This window comes from Sus scrofa, chromosome 13 (assembly GCF_000003025.6).
Source record: "Sus scrofa isolate TJ Tabasco breed Duroc chromosome 13, Sscrofa11.1, whole genome shotgun sequence".
In the NCBI taxonomy this organism is placed as follows: domain Eukaryota; kingdom Metazoa; phylum Chordata; class Mammalia; order Artiodactyla; family Suidae; genus Sus; species Sus scrofa.
In genome coordinates, this window is record NC_010455.5 from 192055928 (window position 1) to 192075592 (window position 19665).

Consider the following 19665-nt stretch of genomic DNA (forward strand, 5'->3'; position numbering starts at 1 on the left):
TAACTATTGTAAATAATTATAAACAACTGTTACAGAGTATTCTCAAATGCCATACATGCTGTAGATTTGCTTCATTAAATATGTCTATGCTGGAGTTCCCGTCGTGGCGCCGTGGTTAACGAATACGACTAGGAACCATGAGGTTGCGGGTTCCATCCCTGCTCTTGCTCAGTGGGTTAAGGATCCGGCATTGCCATGAGCTGTGGTGTAGGTTGCAGAGCCGGCACGGATCCCGCGTTGCTGTGGCTCTGGTGTAGGCCGATGGCTACAGCTCCAATTAGACCCCTAACCTGGGAACCTCCATATGCTGCAGGAGTGGCCCAAGAAATGGCAAAAAAACAAACAAACAAACAAAAAAAAAGTCTATGCTTAATTCTAAATTTTGCTCTTCTGAAAGATGCTTGCCCTCTCAATAAGTAAATCAGTCATTTTAAACAAGTTTGCAGTTATCTCCTGCAATAATATTTTAGTATGTCCTCTCAGCTCACTAAGATTCCTTAACCTGAGACAGTAAGAAGGAAGAACTGGACCCTCTTTACGTCCACTGAGATGATTAATTTAATGTGGCTACTTGGCTGGGCCATGGGGTGACCAGATATTTGACCTGAACATTATTCTAGATGTTTCTATGAGGATGTTTTAGATGAGATTAAATCAATGGATTTTGAGTAAAGCGGATTGTTCTCCCTGGTGTGGGTGGGCCTCATCCAACCAGTTGAAGGCCTGAATTAAAAAAAGACTGGTTCCCTGCATGACACCCACCCACCACCCAACACTGTACCCTCCAAAACTCCCACCCCACCCCACCTCTGCATAGCAAGAAAAAATTTCTCATCAGACTGCTTTTGGATTTTGTTTGCAACAACAGCTCTTCCTGATTCTTCTGCATACTGACTGCCTTGAACTCAAATGGATCATCAGCTCTACTGGATCAGCAGCCTACCCACACACTCTGTAGGTTTGGACTTGCCAGCCTCCATAATCATGTGATTCAACTCCTTATTATAATAAATATCTTTCTCTATATATACACATCTTAATGAACCTGGTTTTCTGCAGCATTTGTACACCCGTGTTGTTCCCCAGTGTCCCTGGGTTTTTTAATTTGTTTCCATTTGTCTGAGCTTTGAATGGAAACACACTGGAAATCAATTTCTTCTTAGTCTTCCACCTATCTTTTTTAAATATTTAGGAAAAAGTGCAATTTTGGTGAGAAAATTACAGAATGTATTTTTTATGTTTAACTGTTCTATTTGCCTCAGAGGATAATTTCAAGATTCTTTAAAACAACTGATTATTCAAACAATTTTGACTGTATTCTTAATACCAGAAAAAGAACTGAGGTTGCTAATATTTGTCTTTGGAGAATCTGACATGGAAACACAAAAACATCCTCTTCTAGGGATATTGTCTTCCTATAAGGAGTGAGTGTGATAAGTAAATAGATTTAAGAAGGACTTTTCAGATCAAACTACTGCTTTATATTGTGTTGAACTGAGACTTGAAATGTAAAGATTCGGCAGAGGAAATAGTTAAGAATCTCCCCTCTACTTAACCATTAAAAGAAGCAAAGGACAGATCATCCCACCAATTTAGAAAAGATTTGCCCACGCTGGAACAAAAATTTAAAAGGCAGTAAAAAAGCAGAGCAGCTTCTTCTTAGGAATGAGAGCTCTCTTGCTACATTGAAATTTTCTTTAACCATTCATCTAACAGTAAGGCATATTCAGGAGAGATTATATTTCCTAGTACTTATCCAATCAATTGAACAGTGCTATGTAGAAAAGAGACTGAAAGCTCAATCCATTTCAGAGATTTTTATATTATGAAAATAAATAGGGGAAACTAGTTTTATGCAGGAATTGAAGGGTTTTAAATTTTTTTTTCTTCAAACTAAGAGAAGTGATGAGGTGTGAAGGCCAAACAACAGAACTTGGAGTCATAAAAATCCATCTCCACTGTTGTTCTATCATGTAGCTGTGTGGTTTTGTAAAGATTCAACCTCCTTACCCATAAAAGAAGACCGTCATAATTTCTCTGCAGGTTTATTATTTGAAGTAAAGCTAATATCTGGAAAATGCCTCTGAGTGGGTCCTAAATAAATCAATGCTATTATTTTACATAGTTTTTAAATTGTGACTTTACCCTGTGCAAGTTGAATCTCATTGCCATGAACTCATGGAATATGTAAAAATGTGTTCTTTTGTTGAATTTTTATTCTAATGAAATGCTTTGCTAGAAATTCTATAATCTGCCTTCAGTTTTCTAGGTCAAAATGAAATGAAAAGCCATAATTTCTATTTCTCTGATGAGGGAATTCAAAAATGGAAAAAAAAAAAAAACATTCTAGACCAAAACAGGGGGCAGGGGGATAAAGAACAAATATTGCAACAGATAGTTATTCTCTCAAAGATGTGTTGCACACACATTTTACTGTTGAGGTCCAAAATCTTTCTATTTTAACTTGCTTTTCTAGGAGGACAGTTAGTGTTGTGTTAAATAAAGAGGAATAAAATGTGTTTAAAACTTATTCTGGAGGCAACAACAGAATGGTCAAGAGAATAGCTTCTGAAGTCAGACTTCCCAGTACCATGTTGTCTGGCTGTGTGGCCAGTGTGAGCCCAGCTTTTCACCCATGAAATGAGGATAATAATTGTCTCTACCTCACAGAGTTGTTGGCAGAGTTAAATGAATTAATGCATGGAAAGAACCCGGGATGGCAGTTGGCATGTACTAATATTTATTATTAGATGTCATATTATTGCTGATGAAATAAAAAACAAAAATGCAAAAGCTCCTACTCTATCTGGAAAGTACATAGAGGCCATCAGGGAGAAAATTCACAATCAAGACCAATCCTGAGAGTGTTATAAGCCAATTTCTTCCTTCTGTAACATTTTCACAAAGGTTAAGTCAGAAAACAAACACTTCAGATAGCCTCAAATAAGTCTCCAAAAGGCATCTAGAAATCAGAGCACAGTGTATGAAAAGGAATTTGAACCCTATTTTTTTTCCCAGTTTAATATTTGCCTTGTTTGCCTTGTTCAGTTAATGGCTGTATTTGTCAGTTTTTGGTGCAATAATGCTGTGTAAGAGACAATCCCCAGGTCTCATTGACTTATAACAACTAAAAGTTATTTTTCACACATGAAGCAGGTGCATTGACTATGTTCCAGGTTGTGCATCTGGTCTCCTCTTTCTGGGATGTACAACATCCTTCACTGACTGGTGCACCTATAATTACCTGGGATAACTTCTCAGGCAGCGGGAATGAGATAAAGTCTAACAATAAAAGCAAAGGTAAAATCGCACTTCAACAGGAAGTCTGTCATAGCTTCTCACATCCTACTGGCCAAGATCAATATTATAACTACATCCAACAACTTTGGAACAAGGAATTCATCATCTTTTGTGCAGAGGATGTGGTGTTTGCTGAACAATTATGAAATGTATCACACTTGCCAAACTGTGCCATCAAGTTCAAGACCCAGGAGGACCGCTTCAAATAACCTGATTCTGATGACATGAGTCTCAAAATCAAAGTGCATCAAAATCACTGAGGAACTTGTTAAAAATACAAATGACATGGCTCTCCCACAGTGATTTAACAAATTCAAAAACAGAACTTAGGATCTGAACTGTTACCAACCTCGTCAGCAATCATACCATACACCAAACTTTGAGAATTGCTAGAAAGCTGTGCCTGGAGATCAGAGCAGGTCACAATAGGGAGCAATGGCCTCCCTCTTATTTCTTGCAGCCCCCGTGGAGAAGGGAGGATAACACAATAACAACATCCCTGCCTGCAGAAAAAAAAATGACTGAGTCGTGGTCACTGATGGACTTAATTGTTGACTCCCCATTCTTCTCCTCTCCATGTTTCCCCACTCCCACCTCTTGACGTGGCAGCTCCTCCTGCTAAATTTCCGCACCTTGTTGATGTAGGACTTAGTCATGTGATCCACTTGGGACAGTGGTGTGTAGGTAACAGAGTGTCAGTTCCAAGTTTGAGTTATGTTCCTGTTTTCCCACCTGAATTCCACCCTGAGAAGAGCATCCGCCAGTAGCTGCTACCTCTCCAGACTGGGCCTCAGAAATAACACTCATTGACAGACTAAGCCCAAGGCAGAACCCAAGCCCAGTCAGGTTAAACCCAATGTGAATCAGAGCCTCCTAGCCAAGACCAGCCAGATCAACCAACCTCCACTTGAAAATCACATGTGTGCCACAAAAATGATGGCTGTTTTGAGCCAATGTCTATTGGGGTGGATTGTTACTCAGCAAAAGGTTATATCATACAGGGTTTAAGAGTCACTTTAGAGACCTCTTCTCTCTTCCCAATTCCAATGTCATTTGAGGAATATTAGTGGGAACTCATGCTCTCCATATTGAAATGAAGCGTAGACTGTAAGCAAAATACCTTTTCTCAGAAACATTAAGAATATATAGAACTAGGAAACATTGTCACCTAAATTCATGCTATGTCATTTATTTGAATATACATGCAGGAGAAAGCACATGAATATAGAAGAGTGAAATAAGAAAAAAATAAATAAAAATAAAAGGAATATTTAGGTCATACAGCATCACCACTTTTTTTTTTTTCAAAATAGAAACAGATTGTTGTACTGAATCCAGCAATTCTGGTGGAAATACTCTGCAATGGAAGCATGTTTTCCATTAACTTAAATACTGTGTTAACCTCAATCAAAAATACACTTTCTTAAACTGAATACAGAATTTATAGTCTTGAGAAACAGTGCCTGCCATCTAAATGTGCAAAAAGTCTGAGGCCAACAACTCTGTCCCACGTGGTTTTTAAAAATTATTTTGTTAAAATGAAATAAAAACCTAGAGCAACATTTATTCCCCCACCCAACCAAGCATTCTAGCCATGTGGGACACCTTTTAAAACTTCCAAGTATTTTTCTTTCTTGCTGCTGTCTACTATCTTCATGCCATAAGAATATGATTTCTCCCTAATCAATAAAACTACTCATGAAAAATTCCTCAAATACAGACCACCTCTACCACCCCAAGATTCATGGAAGATGATATTTTATATGGCAGTACTCTTTCTACTAAGCTAGTGGGCCCAAGAAGTTTGATAAAAGATCTGTCTTGTTAGAAAGTGAATTAAGAAGTTCCCTTTGTGTCTCAACAGGTTAAGAATCCAACTAGTATCCATGAGGATATGGGTTCAATCCCCGGCCTCCGTCAGTGGGTTAAGGATCCAGCATTGCTGTGAGCTGTGGCATAGGTCACAGATGCAGCTCAGATTCAGCACTGCCATGGCTGTGGCATAGGCCTCAGCTGCAACTCCGATTCGACCCCTAGCCTGGGAACTTCCAGATGTCACAGATGCAGCCTGAAAAAGAAAAAAAAGCAGTAAATTAACTGGTTGTGATTTACATCTGAGCTTCTCTCTGAACTTTGGGGACTTGTGGGGGCACCTCACCGTGGAGGAGGGGGAAGCATCACATGGACAAAGGTGGAACCTTTGTGAAGAGACTCAGGCCTCAGAGACTACCGCCTGCCTGGGTCTTGGACATGATCATATATTTCTCCTGTGCTTCACCTTTGCCCTTTGAGGGGGCCAACCAAATGTGGGAACAATTAGTCACATCTTGGAAGGAAATGAGAACATGCAGTGGTGAAAGGGCAAGAGAGGGCTAGAGGGAGGAAGAGTAAAGGTCCAAGTAGGTCCGACCTGAGAATTCCAGCCAAAAACTGAGCCCTAATTAGGAGTGGAAGGTGCTGGGTGAATTGTAGCACCCTTCCTCGCTTTGCAGGCTTCCTTGTTTTGCAGAACACTCTTTCTGGCTACTGGAAAAGGAAGAGCCCCCTGCAGATGCCTATCCCTAGAAGTAAACGAAGACTAACTCTGTCTTCAGTCTATATGAAATCCTCAATTTATGGGATTAGATGAAATTATTTCCCAGCCTGGAAGGCTGTGATGATAAATGCCATCTAGATGACCAGCAGTGGGGGTGGAAGGTAAATTACCCACTGTTTACAATGTCCTTAGAAGACTGAGAGTCCTTAATGCTATTTCCCAAAAGGCGACGTTTTTTTTGGTACAGCCATGCCAAGGATATTGTCATTTCATAAATCTCATTTATGCCCTTAGTCACTAGGACACTCAACTTCTTTAATTACATGTGATGGTTGCTTCCACCATCATAAACATAATCCTCTGAATCATTTTCACTCTCTAAAAATATTGCTTTTAATGTCACACATAAATCCTGCCTCAATACTCTAAGGCAGAGTATTTGCGAAATCTCTAAGCCAAGAGAGGGCCTTTTCTATCATTTCATTGGAAAGCAGAAAATTGCTCAAGTCTGTGACATTCATTCTACAGTGGGCCATAATAATGCTGGGTCCATCGATCATACAAGCAGTAATATCCATTTTTCAAGGTGTAAATTTTTTCCAAATATCAGGGCACAAACTTTAGAGAGTAGTCTTCCTCTTGCAAAGTAAACACTTAAGATAGAAGCAGAAGCTCAAACTATTACCGTTCTGATTACTATTACATTTGAAACATTTCTCTAGTCCTCTTTCCCTCTTGAAAACAAAATTTAGGTCATTTGGAACTTCCTTTTATTAAGTCGATCGTCCATGAAGTCTCTTCCTCTGGCAGCCTCCCAACTTCTGCCTCACATTAACAAGCACCCCATGTACCAATCTATAGGAGATGCTATAAATTGCTGAGACACTAAATTTTCACTAGAAATTTAAGCATATAGAGAAAACAGCATTTGTCATAACATTTTCCAAGGGGGAGGATTGCATGTATTTAGACGAATTTTAAGTCATTGGCCAAGAAGACTCTAGGTGCATTCCCATTAGACATAGGTACCTGTTCAAAAGCCCCCAAGAGTTGTTATTTGGGAGCTGAATCCCCCTAACAAACAAGTTTGGGACCAGAGATGAATCTCCCTAACAATGGAGAAGAGAGGGGTCTCTGGGCGCAAGGCAGCCTTCCCCTTCTATCATTCCCCAAACAGCAGTCAGCCCCTCCTCTGAAATAAATATGGGGCAAATATTTAAAGACCAGTGGTGTTGAGTTATGCCACATTGGCAGGTTGCCCAGGGCCCCGTACAGTTCAAGGCACCCGGGTGCCGTTTTGTTTTTTGGTTTTCGGTTTTTTTCTCTCCTTGGCTCTCTCTTTCCATTTCTCCCTGTTTGTTTTATGAAAGAAATTAAAACCCAAAGCTTCCCTCACAGATGTGTGCTAAGTCTCAGCTGTTCCCTTAATCTTACACTTCCTGATTCAAATAAGCAAACAAGGCTAATTCCTTCGTAACGAGTCGACCCTGGCTTTCTTATGCCTCCTTCCACACAATAAAGGCAAAGAGTTAGGAGGAGGTGAAGGGGGAGATGGAGGGGGAGGGGATGAGGGGGAGGGGGGAGGGGGGAAGAAGCAGGGGTGAAGGGGGAGAAGACGGTGAGGATAAAAGAAAGAAGAAAAAGTAAAGATCATCCGGGTGTTTCACCAACCATTTACGTCAGATCCTTCGTTAGTTACCGTTTTCTCCACGCAGACACTTGTCTGGCACTATTTCTCTTGTGTTGTTGTAAGTAGATTTACTTCTACATCCTCACCCCAAAATGCATTCAAGACACATTGGTATCCTTAGCACCAGTCCTAACTCAAAGACTTAGCTTAAAGACAAACCAGTCATATCACTTTAAAAAAAAAAAAAACTGGATAAGAGGGAAAAAAGTGAAAATGCTAACGTGTCTCTTGCATGATAATTGCTAATGTCTTTCAAGACTTGAACACATTCATTAGACTTACCCCACTCAGATAACTTGAATGAGTGCTCTGGTCAGCAGCCTCGGCTTTGTAGGATTCACAGGAGCCTAACTCCTTCAAGAAGGAAAAAAAAAAAAATGATTCTTTGAGTTGGACTGGCCCCTCTGAAAAAGAATGGATATGTGTACATGTATAACTGAATCACTTTGTCATAGAGCAGAAATTATCAAAATATTGTAAATCAGCTATACTTTGATAAAACTTTTTTTAAAAAATTTAAGGAGTTCCTGTTGTGGCTCTGTGGGTTAAGAACCTGACATAGTGTCCATGAGAATTCAGGTTCCATACCTGGCCTCACTCAGTGGGTTAAGGATATGGTGTTGCTGTGAGCTGTGGCATAGCTTGCAGATGCGACTCAGATCTGGTGTTGCTGTGGTTGTGGTGCAGGCTGGCAGCTGTAGCTCCAATTCAACCCCTAGCCTAGGAAATTCTATGTGCTGCAGGTGTGGCCCTTAAAAAAAAAAAAAAAGTACCAAAGATGTTAAGATGTCTTTTTTTTTTTTTAAGCACATGACATATGAAAGTTCCCAGGCTAGGGGTTGACTTGGAGCTGCAGCTGAGGCCTATGCCATAGCCACAGAAACACCGGATCTGGATCAGAGCTGCATCTGTAGCAACTTAACCCACTGCATGAGGCAGGGATCAAACCCAAAACTTCATGGATGCTATGTCGGGTTCTTAACTCACTTAGCCACCACAGGAACTCCCTATGTAACTCTTTAATTAATGAGGGAACCAGTAATATGTTAAAAAGTAAAGAATTCTCAAGTGATTAAAATCTGGTGATGAAAAGAACTAAAAAAAATCCAGGTGGATTAATAAGGAGCTAGACGGTAGAGGGAGTCAGTCTAACTCAGAGAATCACTTTTTCAGATTCTTTTCCCATATAGGTTATCACAGAATGTGGGGTAGAGTTCCTTATGCTTTACAGCAGGTCCCTGCTAACCATCCATTGCATATACAATAGTAGCACCTGAGAATTCTTTACTAGACCCAGTAACTTGGAATGATTCACTAACAACGTAGGGCCCTAGGAGCTTGGCTGCATGGATAAACTAGAGGAAGCTCACACTCCATGTGTGATTTTATTCCATTTACTAAGTGCTTCGAAACAACTGGCTGTTTCTCTATGTCTAGCACAAGTAAGAAGATAGAGCAGGTGGTTATTCCAGTTTTATAGACAAGATTCACAGATGTTAAACAGTAGTTTTACTGCCATAAACAATATAGTTTTTTTAAATTTGATGTTCCAGATGGAAAACTGACAGGTCCCAAATTGGCAGATGCACAAATTATGTCAGGCAGACCACAGTCTGATTCATCCCATCCCAGTGTCCATCTTTTGGAAAACCCATGATTTATTTAACTATTTTTAAGTGTCTTGAATACCCAAAGTGACTGCCAAAAAGATTGTCAGTGGTGGGGGTAGGTCATCTATCATTGACAATGGACAGAGGGCAGGTTGAACACAAATACTACACGATTGAAACAGACATGACACAATTCAGCTTTGCTCTGGACATGACGTTAAGACTATTAGGATTGATGATGCCTTTTAAAGGAAGTAGATATAATTTTCTCCTCCCATCTTGAGATCAATTCAAGGTTTATTCATGGCTTTCTTTCCACTTGATAGTGTGGATTTTCAGGCACAGATAATTTAGCTGGGAGCTGGGAAAGGCACAAACCTTGGATGTAAGTCCATCTCTGGGGACCAAGAGCAGGAAAGTTGAAAACTCATCTTAGTCCCTGTGGTGTTGGAGCACATCTTTTTAATTGGAGCCAAAGGGAGTTTTGCTCACCTGCAGAGAGGAGAATAAAAATAATCCAGAAGGTTACATCTCTGTTAGCAATTCCTTGCAGGGCCTGGAGCCGCTGCAGGAAGTTTCTCATTTGTGAGTCTAAGGTGCTTTATCCTCCAAAACCAGCTCCTCCTGCAGGACCAGCTGGGCAGTACACTGCCTCCTGGAACTTATCCCAATGCAAAATGAAATGCTGTGAAGTACATCCCCTGATGTGCTTAACCTCAGTTGCAGTGCGTGTGATTGCAGAGTCAGGGCCAAAGCTGCAGCCACAGATAAAGGAGAAGAGTCAAGGAGGTAGCATCTGAAACAAAATGATCCAATGCATTCATTTTCTAGGATGGCCACAACAAAGTACCACAGACTGTGTGACTTAAACATTAGAAATGCACTGTCTCATATTTAGGTCTTTCAGCCATTTTAGTTTATTTTTGTGCATGGTGTGAGGGTATGTTCTAGTTTCATTAATTTGCATGTAGCTGCCCAGGTTTCCCAGCAATGATTGTTGAATAGACTTTTTCCCATTTCATGTTCTTGCCTCCTTTGTCAAAGATTAATTGACCATAGGTGTCTAGGTTTATTTCTGAGTTCTCTATTCTGTTCCATTTGTTTGTATGTCTGTTTTGGTATCAGTACCACACTGTCTTGATGACTGTGGCTTTGTAATATTGCTTGAGGTCTGGGAGAATTATGCCTCCTGCATGGTAATAATGCCATTTGCGGCAACATGGAAGGAACCAGAGACTCTCACACGGAGTGAAGTAAGTCAGAAAAAGAAAGACATATGCCATATGATATCACAAATGAAACTTTCCACAGAAAAGAAAATCATGGACTTGGAGAATAGGCTTGTGGTTGCCTGGAGGGGAGGGAGAGGAAGTGGAGTGGATGGGGAGCTTGGGGTTAGTTGCCTTTGGAATGGATTAGCAATGAGATCCTGCTGTGTAGCACTGAGAACTATGTCTAGTTACTTATGACGGAGCATGACAATGGGAGAAAAAAGAATGAACACATGTATGTGTAACTGGGTCACCATGCTGTACAGTAGGAAAAAAAATTGTGTTGGGGAGATAACAATAAAAAAAGAAAAAGAAAATTACTGTCTTGGGAGTTCCTATGGTGTTGGAACATGTGTTTTTAACTTGGAGCCAAAGGTAGCTTTCCTCACCTACAGAAAGGAGAAAAAAATAATACAGAATGTTACATTTCTGTTAAAAATGTACTGTCTCGGGACTTCCCGTCGTGGAGCAGCAGAAACAAATTCTACTAGTATCCACGAGGATGTGGGATCAATCCCTGGCCTTACTCAGTAGGTCAGGGATCCGGCATTGCTGTGAGCTGTGGTGTAGGTCGCAGACGTGGCTCGGATCCCACATTGGAAGGAAGGAAGGAAAGTACTGTCTGACAGTTCTGGAGGCTGAAAGTCCAAGATCAGTGTGTCCTAAGGGTCGGTTTCTTCTGAGACCTCTCTCCTTGGCTCATTGATGACTGTCTTCTCCCTGTGTCTTCCCTCTGTAATTGTCTGTGTCCTCATCTCCTCTTCTTGTAAGAACATCATTCATGTTGGATTAGTGCCCACATCCAGACCTCATTTTAATTCAATTACCTCTTTAAAGACCTTATCTCCTAAACATTCACATTCTGAGGTACTAAGGGTTATGACACTAACATATGAATTTTGCCAGAATACAATTCAGCCCACAATACCTGGAAGCTCCAGTTGACCAATAATTCACCTGAGCTCTAAGTCCCTGGGTCAACTTCCCTCCTCAACCTAACGACCAAGTACCCGTGGATCTGGGTCAGTTCTACAAGTAAGGGTGCTGGGGGCCTGACTGGTCATGATCCTTTGTGTTCCAAAAACAATAGTACCAGCAAGGGAAAGAAGTTGAAGGACAACAAAATCGGTCATTCTCCAGAAAGTCACAAAGAGCCAGAGCAGTAACTCCCAATTTTTGTAACTTAAGCAAAAGGCTATGGTAAAGGGAAGAGGGAAATACACACACACACACACACACACACACACACACACACACACATACACTAAAGGAGCAGAAGATGTAAGAATCTACTGACTCTCAAATTTAGATATTGTCTGCAATTGCGATCTTACCTAATCCAGTTTGGTCCTGCACTCTTATTAGAGTCTTGGCCACTAAAGAAGGTTGAGCCAGCAAGCGTTTGCTACTCTCCATGCCTGGCTATGAGATTTTAATGAAAACAAATCTCAGTCCATATTCCTTCACACAAACAGACATTTATTAGTGAATACTTATCAATAAGAAAGCATAAAAGGGTTTATACAACTTGTTTAACACGTGGAATAAAGCCCTTTTAGTGGTCATACCATGAAACGCTCACTAGAAGCAGACTCAGCAAGATTTTGGAGGCAGGATTCTATGCCTTGAAGGCACCATGCAGCCAGAAGTCCTCCTAAACCAACATTTGGACTGAGAACTAATTAGGGAATCAGAAAATGACAGTCATCCCCAAAAGACTCATGCAGACCTCCAAGGAGACTTACAGTTTGTTCAAAAGAGTGGAAGCCAATCCATATGTTCAAAATATGTTTAATTTCATCTGTGAGATCTAAAGCCTATTTTTACATCCATCATGCTAACGAACAAATGCAAGATTCAGCAGTGGAAACCCAAATTTAGAATCAATGTGCTAACTCACAAAGTATCTGTGGTTAATGAAAAGAATATAGGACAAAAAGGCATGTAGAAGCTGCTTCTGGAGTGGGTCCACTCTCACATAAGGCCACATGCCACCATGGATACACTGCCAGCAGTCTATGCGACCACCACAAAAGGTAAGGATAATGAACAGGCACATACCAAATGTGGATTATAAACTGCAGAGATTGTAACACCTATGGACACAAAATCAGGCCATAGCAATAGAGGAGGCACTGCACCAGGGGTAGGCTCTCTGGGTCTGATTTCAAGGCTGCCACATTAGACACACCATCTCTTTAGCTTCACTTTCCTCATGCAGAAAATAAAGAGATTGGGAGTTACTTGGTGGAGCAGAAAGTTATGGATCCAGCATTGTCACTGCTACCGCTCAGCTGGCTGCTGTGGCACAGGGTCAGTCTCTGGCCTGGGAACTTTGGCATGCCATGGGCATAGTCAAAAGAAAGAAAGGACTGATGGATCAAATTTCTCAGATTGATTCTATAGGACCATAGGGTTTTATGGAAGAGCTCCAGGAATTCTACAAACTTGTGTTCACATTTTTATGTGTTTTATGTAATATTTTTTAAGAAAGAAAGAAAATGCTGTGTGCACACAAACATGGGCACATCCACAAAATTGAACAGAGTAGAAACTAGTGCTACCGAACAACTTGCTTTTTTCAGATCTTAGAATAAAGTTTCTCTAGCCATATCTTTAAATGATATATAGATATATTGTAAATGTGATTGAGGAGAAAAGTTGTAGCTCAACATTTTTTTTAATTTAGACCTATGCATGTTAACTCATGTAAAAGGACGTGAGAAATACCGCGGATGAAGGACACAGGGTATGCACTCAGCTAGATGCCAGGAAAGGCTAAGGATGGAGGTTCTCACCACAACATAAAGAAAAAGTAAATGCCTAACTCTTTGGCTCTTAGCATAAGTTCTCATTCAAGTTTGACTTTTTATTTTAATGATAGAGTTATTAAAAGTATTGGGGGGGGTTAGTGAACTTTTTCTCTTCCCCAGATAAGAAAAATAAATTCCTTTACAGCCAAAAATGAATATGTTACTAGGTAAAAATTAAATTTCAAAGAAAAGTGAGTATTGGCTACGATGAATGGATGAAGCTCAAGTTAAACTGTCCACATGTTTAACTAGCAACCCTTGATTCTTCAACTAGGCTGGGTTTCAATCACAGCAATATGTCCAAGGAAACCAGCATCTCTCAAACCACGCAATACAACTTAAAGACAATAAAGGCCTTTGGTGGGTTTTACACAGTAAAATTTTGCAAAATAAATTTGACTCCTAGCATGCTCCAGTGAAAATCTGAAACAAAATACATTAGACATACAACATAGAGTCAGATTTTTCAACTGTAATTGAACACAGTCAGGGAAATATATGCAAACAGTATTCAAATCTAACAATAAAAGTGCATTAACACACATATTCATATACTGCTCTATTGCAAGTCGGGGAGAAACTATTAGAAAAAGCTTATTATATCCTGGACTCCTGACATCATCCACAGTAGGTCAACTAGAATAGTGAACAGTAATGACGGGGACTTTGGTTAATCGCTTCACTCCACCAGCTAGAATAGTGCCTGGCATATAGCAGGTGCCCAATGGATATTCACTGAATGGACAAATGAATAAGAAGGTTGATACAACTATACCTTTTATTATCAAAGCTCAGAGAAAAATCCGGATATGCACATTACACAAACTTGAAAAACTAATTCTAAGACTAAAATCTTTATTCTACAACTAAAGAATAGAGATTTTTGTGGCTGGCTCCATTTTGATTTTGTATGATATAATCATACAAAGGCATACAGTGAAAATATCTTACTAGCAAAGTACTGAACACACACACACATTAAGAAAATAAATATTTGCATGTATAGATCAGGGCTTTGCCAATTACGGCTCATGGTCAAATCCAGCTATGCCCATTAATTTTTATATCATCTATGTTCCTTTACACTATAAGGACAGGATAAAATATATGCAACAGAGGTGATATGGCCTACAAAACTGGAAGTATTTACTGTCTGTCCTTTTTAAAGGAAGTTTGCCCACCCCAATATAGATCAACTCTGATATGCCATCAATTAAGTTAGCAAAAAAATGCAATGACAAATATACCAAAAGGTAATTTATAAAATGGCAGGAAAACCTGTTATCAGCTTTTATAAAAGCTCCTGCCAAATGGATTCAAGCAGTCATATCCTATGTTTCCAGAACCCACTATAAAGAATGCACCGTTAAACCATGCTTAAGAACTCCAAGTTATAAGTTTTATTAAGGCATAATCTTTTATTGCAAATATTTTAGTGTTACCTACAGTAATAAAAGCAAATTCCAGAATTTAGTTTTAATATCTACATTTTTTACTATTCTCAGACAAGGTGAAAGTACAAATTATTTCAGATAAGAAAAAAATATATTTTTTTGCTTTTTGGAGTTTTTTTCTCTAAAGAAAGGTAAACGTCTTTGGTAAGCATCCTTCTAATATCACAAGAAGGTGCCAATTTGCATGCCTCAATGATTGTTTAGCCTTTATATTTGTAAAATAAAATGGCAAATACAGAAAACGACCCAGAACAAAGGTATAAGGTAAAAACACTTAGGCAGGCAGAATTCTAAACACATCCTTCCAGGATTCTGGTACCCTAGTTATTCAATAAAATACCAGTCTACGTACCGCTGTGACATTGGAGATGGAATTAAGCTTACTCATCAGTTGATTTTAAAATCGGGGGCTTATCCAGATTATGAAGGAGGGACCATTGTAATCATATGAGCCCTTAAAAAAAAAAAGAGAAAAGCAGAAGAGTTTCAGTGGTAGGAGAAATAAAACATTCAGAACATAAAAAGAACACAACCAACTATTGCTGTTTGAAGATGAAGCAGTGTAACAAGGAAACCTTGAGAAGCTGAGAGGGCTCTTGGCTGAGAGCCAGCAGAGAAACAGGAGCCTCGCTTCAGCCACAAGGAACTGAATTCTGCTAAAAACCTAATCACCTTGGAGCCCCCAGATAAGAGCTCAGCTGCCTAAGAACTGATTTTGACCTTATGATCCATAGCAGAAAATCTAGTCAAGCTCACCTAAACTTCTGACCTGCATAACTGAGGTAGGAAGTTGTTTTTTAATGTTGTTGTTTTAAGCCACAAGTTGTTGTTTTGTTGTTGTTGTTTCATTTTGTTTTGCTTTTGGTAATTTCTTATGGCAACAATAGGAACATAATACAACACCCTGGAAAGATATGCATAATATGGCAGTAAATAACTCATTCAACAAATACGTTGTCTTTATAGAGATCTAGACAGATGAGAAGCTGGGAGGAATTAGGAAAGTCTTTACAAAGAAAGAAGGTGGCATTTGTGAGGGGTCTTAGATATGAACGCACGTCAACGTCTGACAGCAAGCATGACAAATTATTAAAGCTAATGCCATCACAGCACTAAGGACTTGGCTAACATGATTGGTAGCATTTTTAACTTCACAATGATCCACTTTTTAGCCAATTCACCTGAAGGCTAAAAATTTCTGCCCAATCTCAGGTATCGATAAGTCACCAAAAGAAGGAGGAATTTTCAGATTGTACATATGTTTCTTAACACAAGCCTCTGATTCTCCTTCAACATTTCCATTGCACAGAAGTAATGTCAAAATGATACCCATGCATGCCAAAGCCTGCCAAAGGTAAATACATTTTTATCTTTTGAAAATCACATCATTTTGTATTAGCAGAACGTGCAGAAATGCATGCCTTCTTCATCATGTAAAGCACAGTGAGCCTTTGTTAGTCCAGGCTGTTTACGTAACATAACTTGCCTTGAGCGTGGCAGTCACACGTTTGTAATCTTCCATCTCAGATGCCCATACATCAATCACCTTCCATAGGCTGTCAGGAAGAATGAAGGAAAGCTCTAATTTTGTCTCTTTTAATTAGTGTTTGGCTGAATTAAAATTCAACATGGATTTTAACTTATTTATTCACACAAAAAAAAGTGAACTGTTCTTCGAGTTCCTCCTTTGGCGCAGTGGATTAAGGATCTGGCCTTGCCTCTGCAGTGGTTCAGGTAACTGCTGGGTTGTGGGTTCCATCCCCAGCCTGGCACAGTGGGTTAAGGATCTGATGTTGCTACAGTTGCAGCATAGGTTGCAGCTACAGCCTGGATTTGATCCCTGGCCCAGGAACTTCCATACATTGCAGGTGCAGCCAAAAAAAAAAAAAGTGAACTATTTTTCAAAATATTTTTAGAAAGCGTGTTCAATAATAGATTTACTTACAAACCTAAACCTAGATGTAGTGCATGGTATAAACAAAGCATTGAATTGTTATAAAAATTACAACTGCTCAGCTACTATGATGCAGTTATAAATGCATTTCCAAAGGTAGATTTTTCAGGAAAAGGGGGAATTTTTGTGATCATTGGCCTGGTCAACAATGTTTTGAGCAATTCCATTCCTTAAGTACATTGGATGTTTATACAGGCACACTCTGTAATTCATTTTCTGTTTTCTTTCATTCTTTTTTTTTTTTTTTTTTTAAATAACAGCACCTGTAGCGTATGGAAGTTCCCAGGCCAGGGACTGAATCCAAGCCACATCTGATGTCCACACCTCAGCTGCAGCAACACGGAATCCTTTAATCCACTGAACCAGGCTGGGAATCAAACCCAAACATCTGCAGCAACCAGAGCTGCTGCAGTAGGATTCTTAACCCACTGTGCCACAGCGGGAATCCCTCTTTGATTCTTTTCATGGTTACTATACATCTTTGCCTTGAACTGTAGACTGTTCAGCATCCAGAATTGGCTTTGACCTAATGTGCAGGAATATCCTAGGTCTACATACCACCATCCCATTTAACTAGCATACATATCATCCTTGAAGGCTGTAGGTACTATTAGAAAACAACAATGGGAGGTATAGGAGATCTTTTAGGATGGCACTAAGAGGTTATTAACATTACTAGCCCTTCTTAACTCCAGAGCCTCCATCATTTCTGGTTAAAGTCTTAAATCCTTAGCATAGTCCAAAACAGCCATCATCTGGCCTCTGCTTACCTGAGTAGACACACTCTAGAATGTAGCTTACATTTCTCAAATATTTAATATCACTTCTCTGCTAGGCCACTCCTGCAGCATATAGATGTTCCCAGGCTAGGGGTCAAATCAGGCTGCAGCTGCCAGCCTACTCCACAGCCACAGCAATGCAGGATCCAAGCCAAATCTGTGACCTACACCACAGCTCACAGCAACACCAGATCCTTAACCCACTGAGCAAGACCAGGATCAAACCCACAACCTCATGGTTCCTAGTCAGATTCATTTCCACTGTGCCACCACAGGAACTCCAGTTTCTCTAATTTTTTTTTTTTTAATGCTTTCTTCTCTGTGCTGGGACATCTATCCACTCCCAGTTGTCTGAATAATTCCTTCTTCAAGATTCAACATTGGAAAACTTCATTCATCTTTCTCTTCCTAACTAGTTGGTTTGAGTCAGATATGGAAGCCAATATCATGATTTTTTATCTTTCTTCTGCCCAAGGTACTGCCTGTGGCTAATATTTTTTCTAATTGAATAAATAATGAACTGACATGTATTTGGCAGCCCACATGTAGTTTTAGCAGTAGCCTGGACTCAAACCAACTGAATTTAACTCACTACTTACTAGCTGTACTTTCAGAACAAGTTTCTTCACCTCGCTTTGACTCAATTTTTTTCATTTATAAACAAGAAATTATATAAATTGACTACTTATAGCTGTAAATAAGTTTAAATAAGAAATTGCTTAAAATTATGCTAAATACATCATAAATAATTCCTACATGTTAGTTCTTATTGGAATTATCATGATAATTACTAGTAATTTTTTTTTCTTTTTAGGGCTGCATATGGAAGTTCCCTGGCTAGGGGTCAAATCAGAGCTACAGCTGCTGGCCTATACCACAGCCACAGCAACACTGGATCCAAGCAGTGTCTGCGACCTACACTGCAACTCATGGCAATGCCAGATCCTTAACCCACTGAGTAGGGCCAGGGATCAAATCTGCATCCTCATGGATAGTAGTCGGATTCATTTCCACTGCACCACAACTCCTGATAAGTACCTGTATTATAGGGTGCATGCCAGGAATATAAAGACTTGGTTTCACCTCCTCAAGGAACTTAAAATTCTTATGAAAGAAGGAAAGAAAGAAGGGAGGAAGGGAGGGAGAGAGAGAGAAAGAAAGAGAAGGAAAGAAAGAAAGAGAAGGAAAGAAAGAAAGAAAGAAAGAAAGAAAGAAAGAAAGAAAGAAAGAAAGAAAGAAAGGAAGGAAGAAAGAGAGAAAGAAAGAAAAGAGAAAAAATAAAAACAAATGAGGAATGACTATAAAATATTGTAACTAATTCAGGAAATGAACCAAAAGCTATAAGAGCCAAAAATTACCACCTCACAAAAGCTAAATTGAGTTATTGCAAAGTTAATAAAAACCCATTTTCTACTCTATCTCCTAATAACTATCTGAACAAAGATATTTCCATTTTATTAGGTGTAAAATAAATAAACCAATTACTTTTTAATGCACTGAATTGTAAACACTTCCCCCAACCAAACACCACCCCTAGGATGGAGAAAGAGAAGCCCTAGCCAAAACCTAACCAGAATTCACATTATCTCATGGTTTTGTTGTATTCTGTATAATATCAACCAAAATGTAAGTATCCAAGTGAGTTTTTTTTTTACCTCTAAAGTGTTTACCTCCTAATATTAGGCACATAGTATAATCATACGATCATTGTTCAAAATATTGTTGGAATTCATTATTTTTGGAATGGCCTTAAGTATAATTTCATGAACAACAAAGTCTAAAATTTTAGTTAAAATTCACTACTTAATAAAATAGCATAAGCTACACCCTATTATATACATATAAAATATACTAAATATATATTAAATTTTAAATATATATTTAATATGTATTAAATATATATATATTTGGTATATACAGATATATACCAAATGTCACAAGGGCTGTAAGTACTTTAAAGTAAATTACACAGATTGACTAGAAATAAGAACTGGCCATTTCCAAATTTCGAACTACTCACAAAGGATTAAGACTATAGAAATAATGTTCACAGACCTTTGAACAATATTGAAGAAGTTAAAAAATTACCAAAGAAACATCTGTTACTCAGAGACTTAAAATTTGGAGTTTCCGCCATGGTGCCACAGGTTAAGTATCTGACATTGCCACAACTGTGACATAGGTCACAGCTGCAGCTCAGGTTCGATCCCTGGCCAGGAAACTTTCATATGCCACAGGTGCAGCCAAAAAAAATAAAT

At 39.2% G+C, this 19665-nt stretch overlaps 1 long non-coding RNA gene across 2 annotated transcripts in view; it reads right to left on the reverse strand.

Annotated features, from left to right (window-relative positions):
- Nucleotides 1-16143, reverse strand: part of LOC106505844 — a 110831-nt gene extending 94688 nt beyond the window's left edge. Inside the window, exons 1-4 of one of the 2 annotated variants that reach the window (XR_002338024.1) lie at nucleotides 15431-16143; nucleotides 15027-15128; nucleotides 9515-9628; nucleotides 7809-7880 (exon numbers count right to left, since the gene is read on the reverse strand). This is a non-coding gene — a long non-coding RNA (uncharacterized LOC106505844). Of the gene's footprint in view, nucleotides 1-7447; nucleotides 7881-9514; nucleotides 9629-15026; nucleotides 15129-15430 lie in introns of those variants that run through there. The other variant, XR_002338023.1, reaches the window with a different exon arrangement.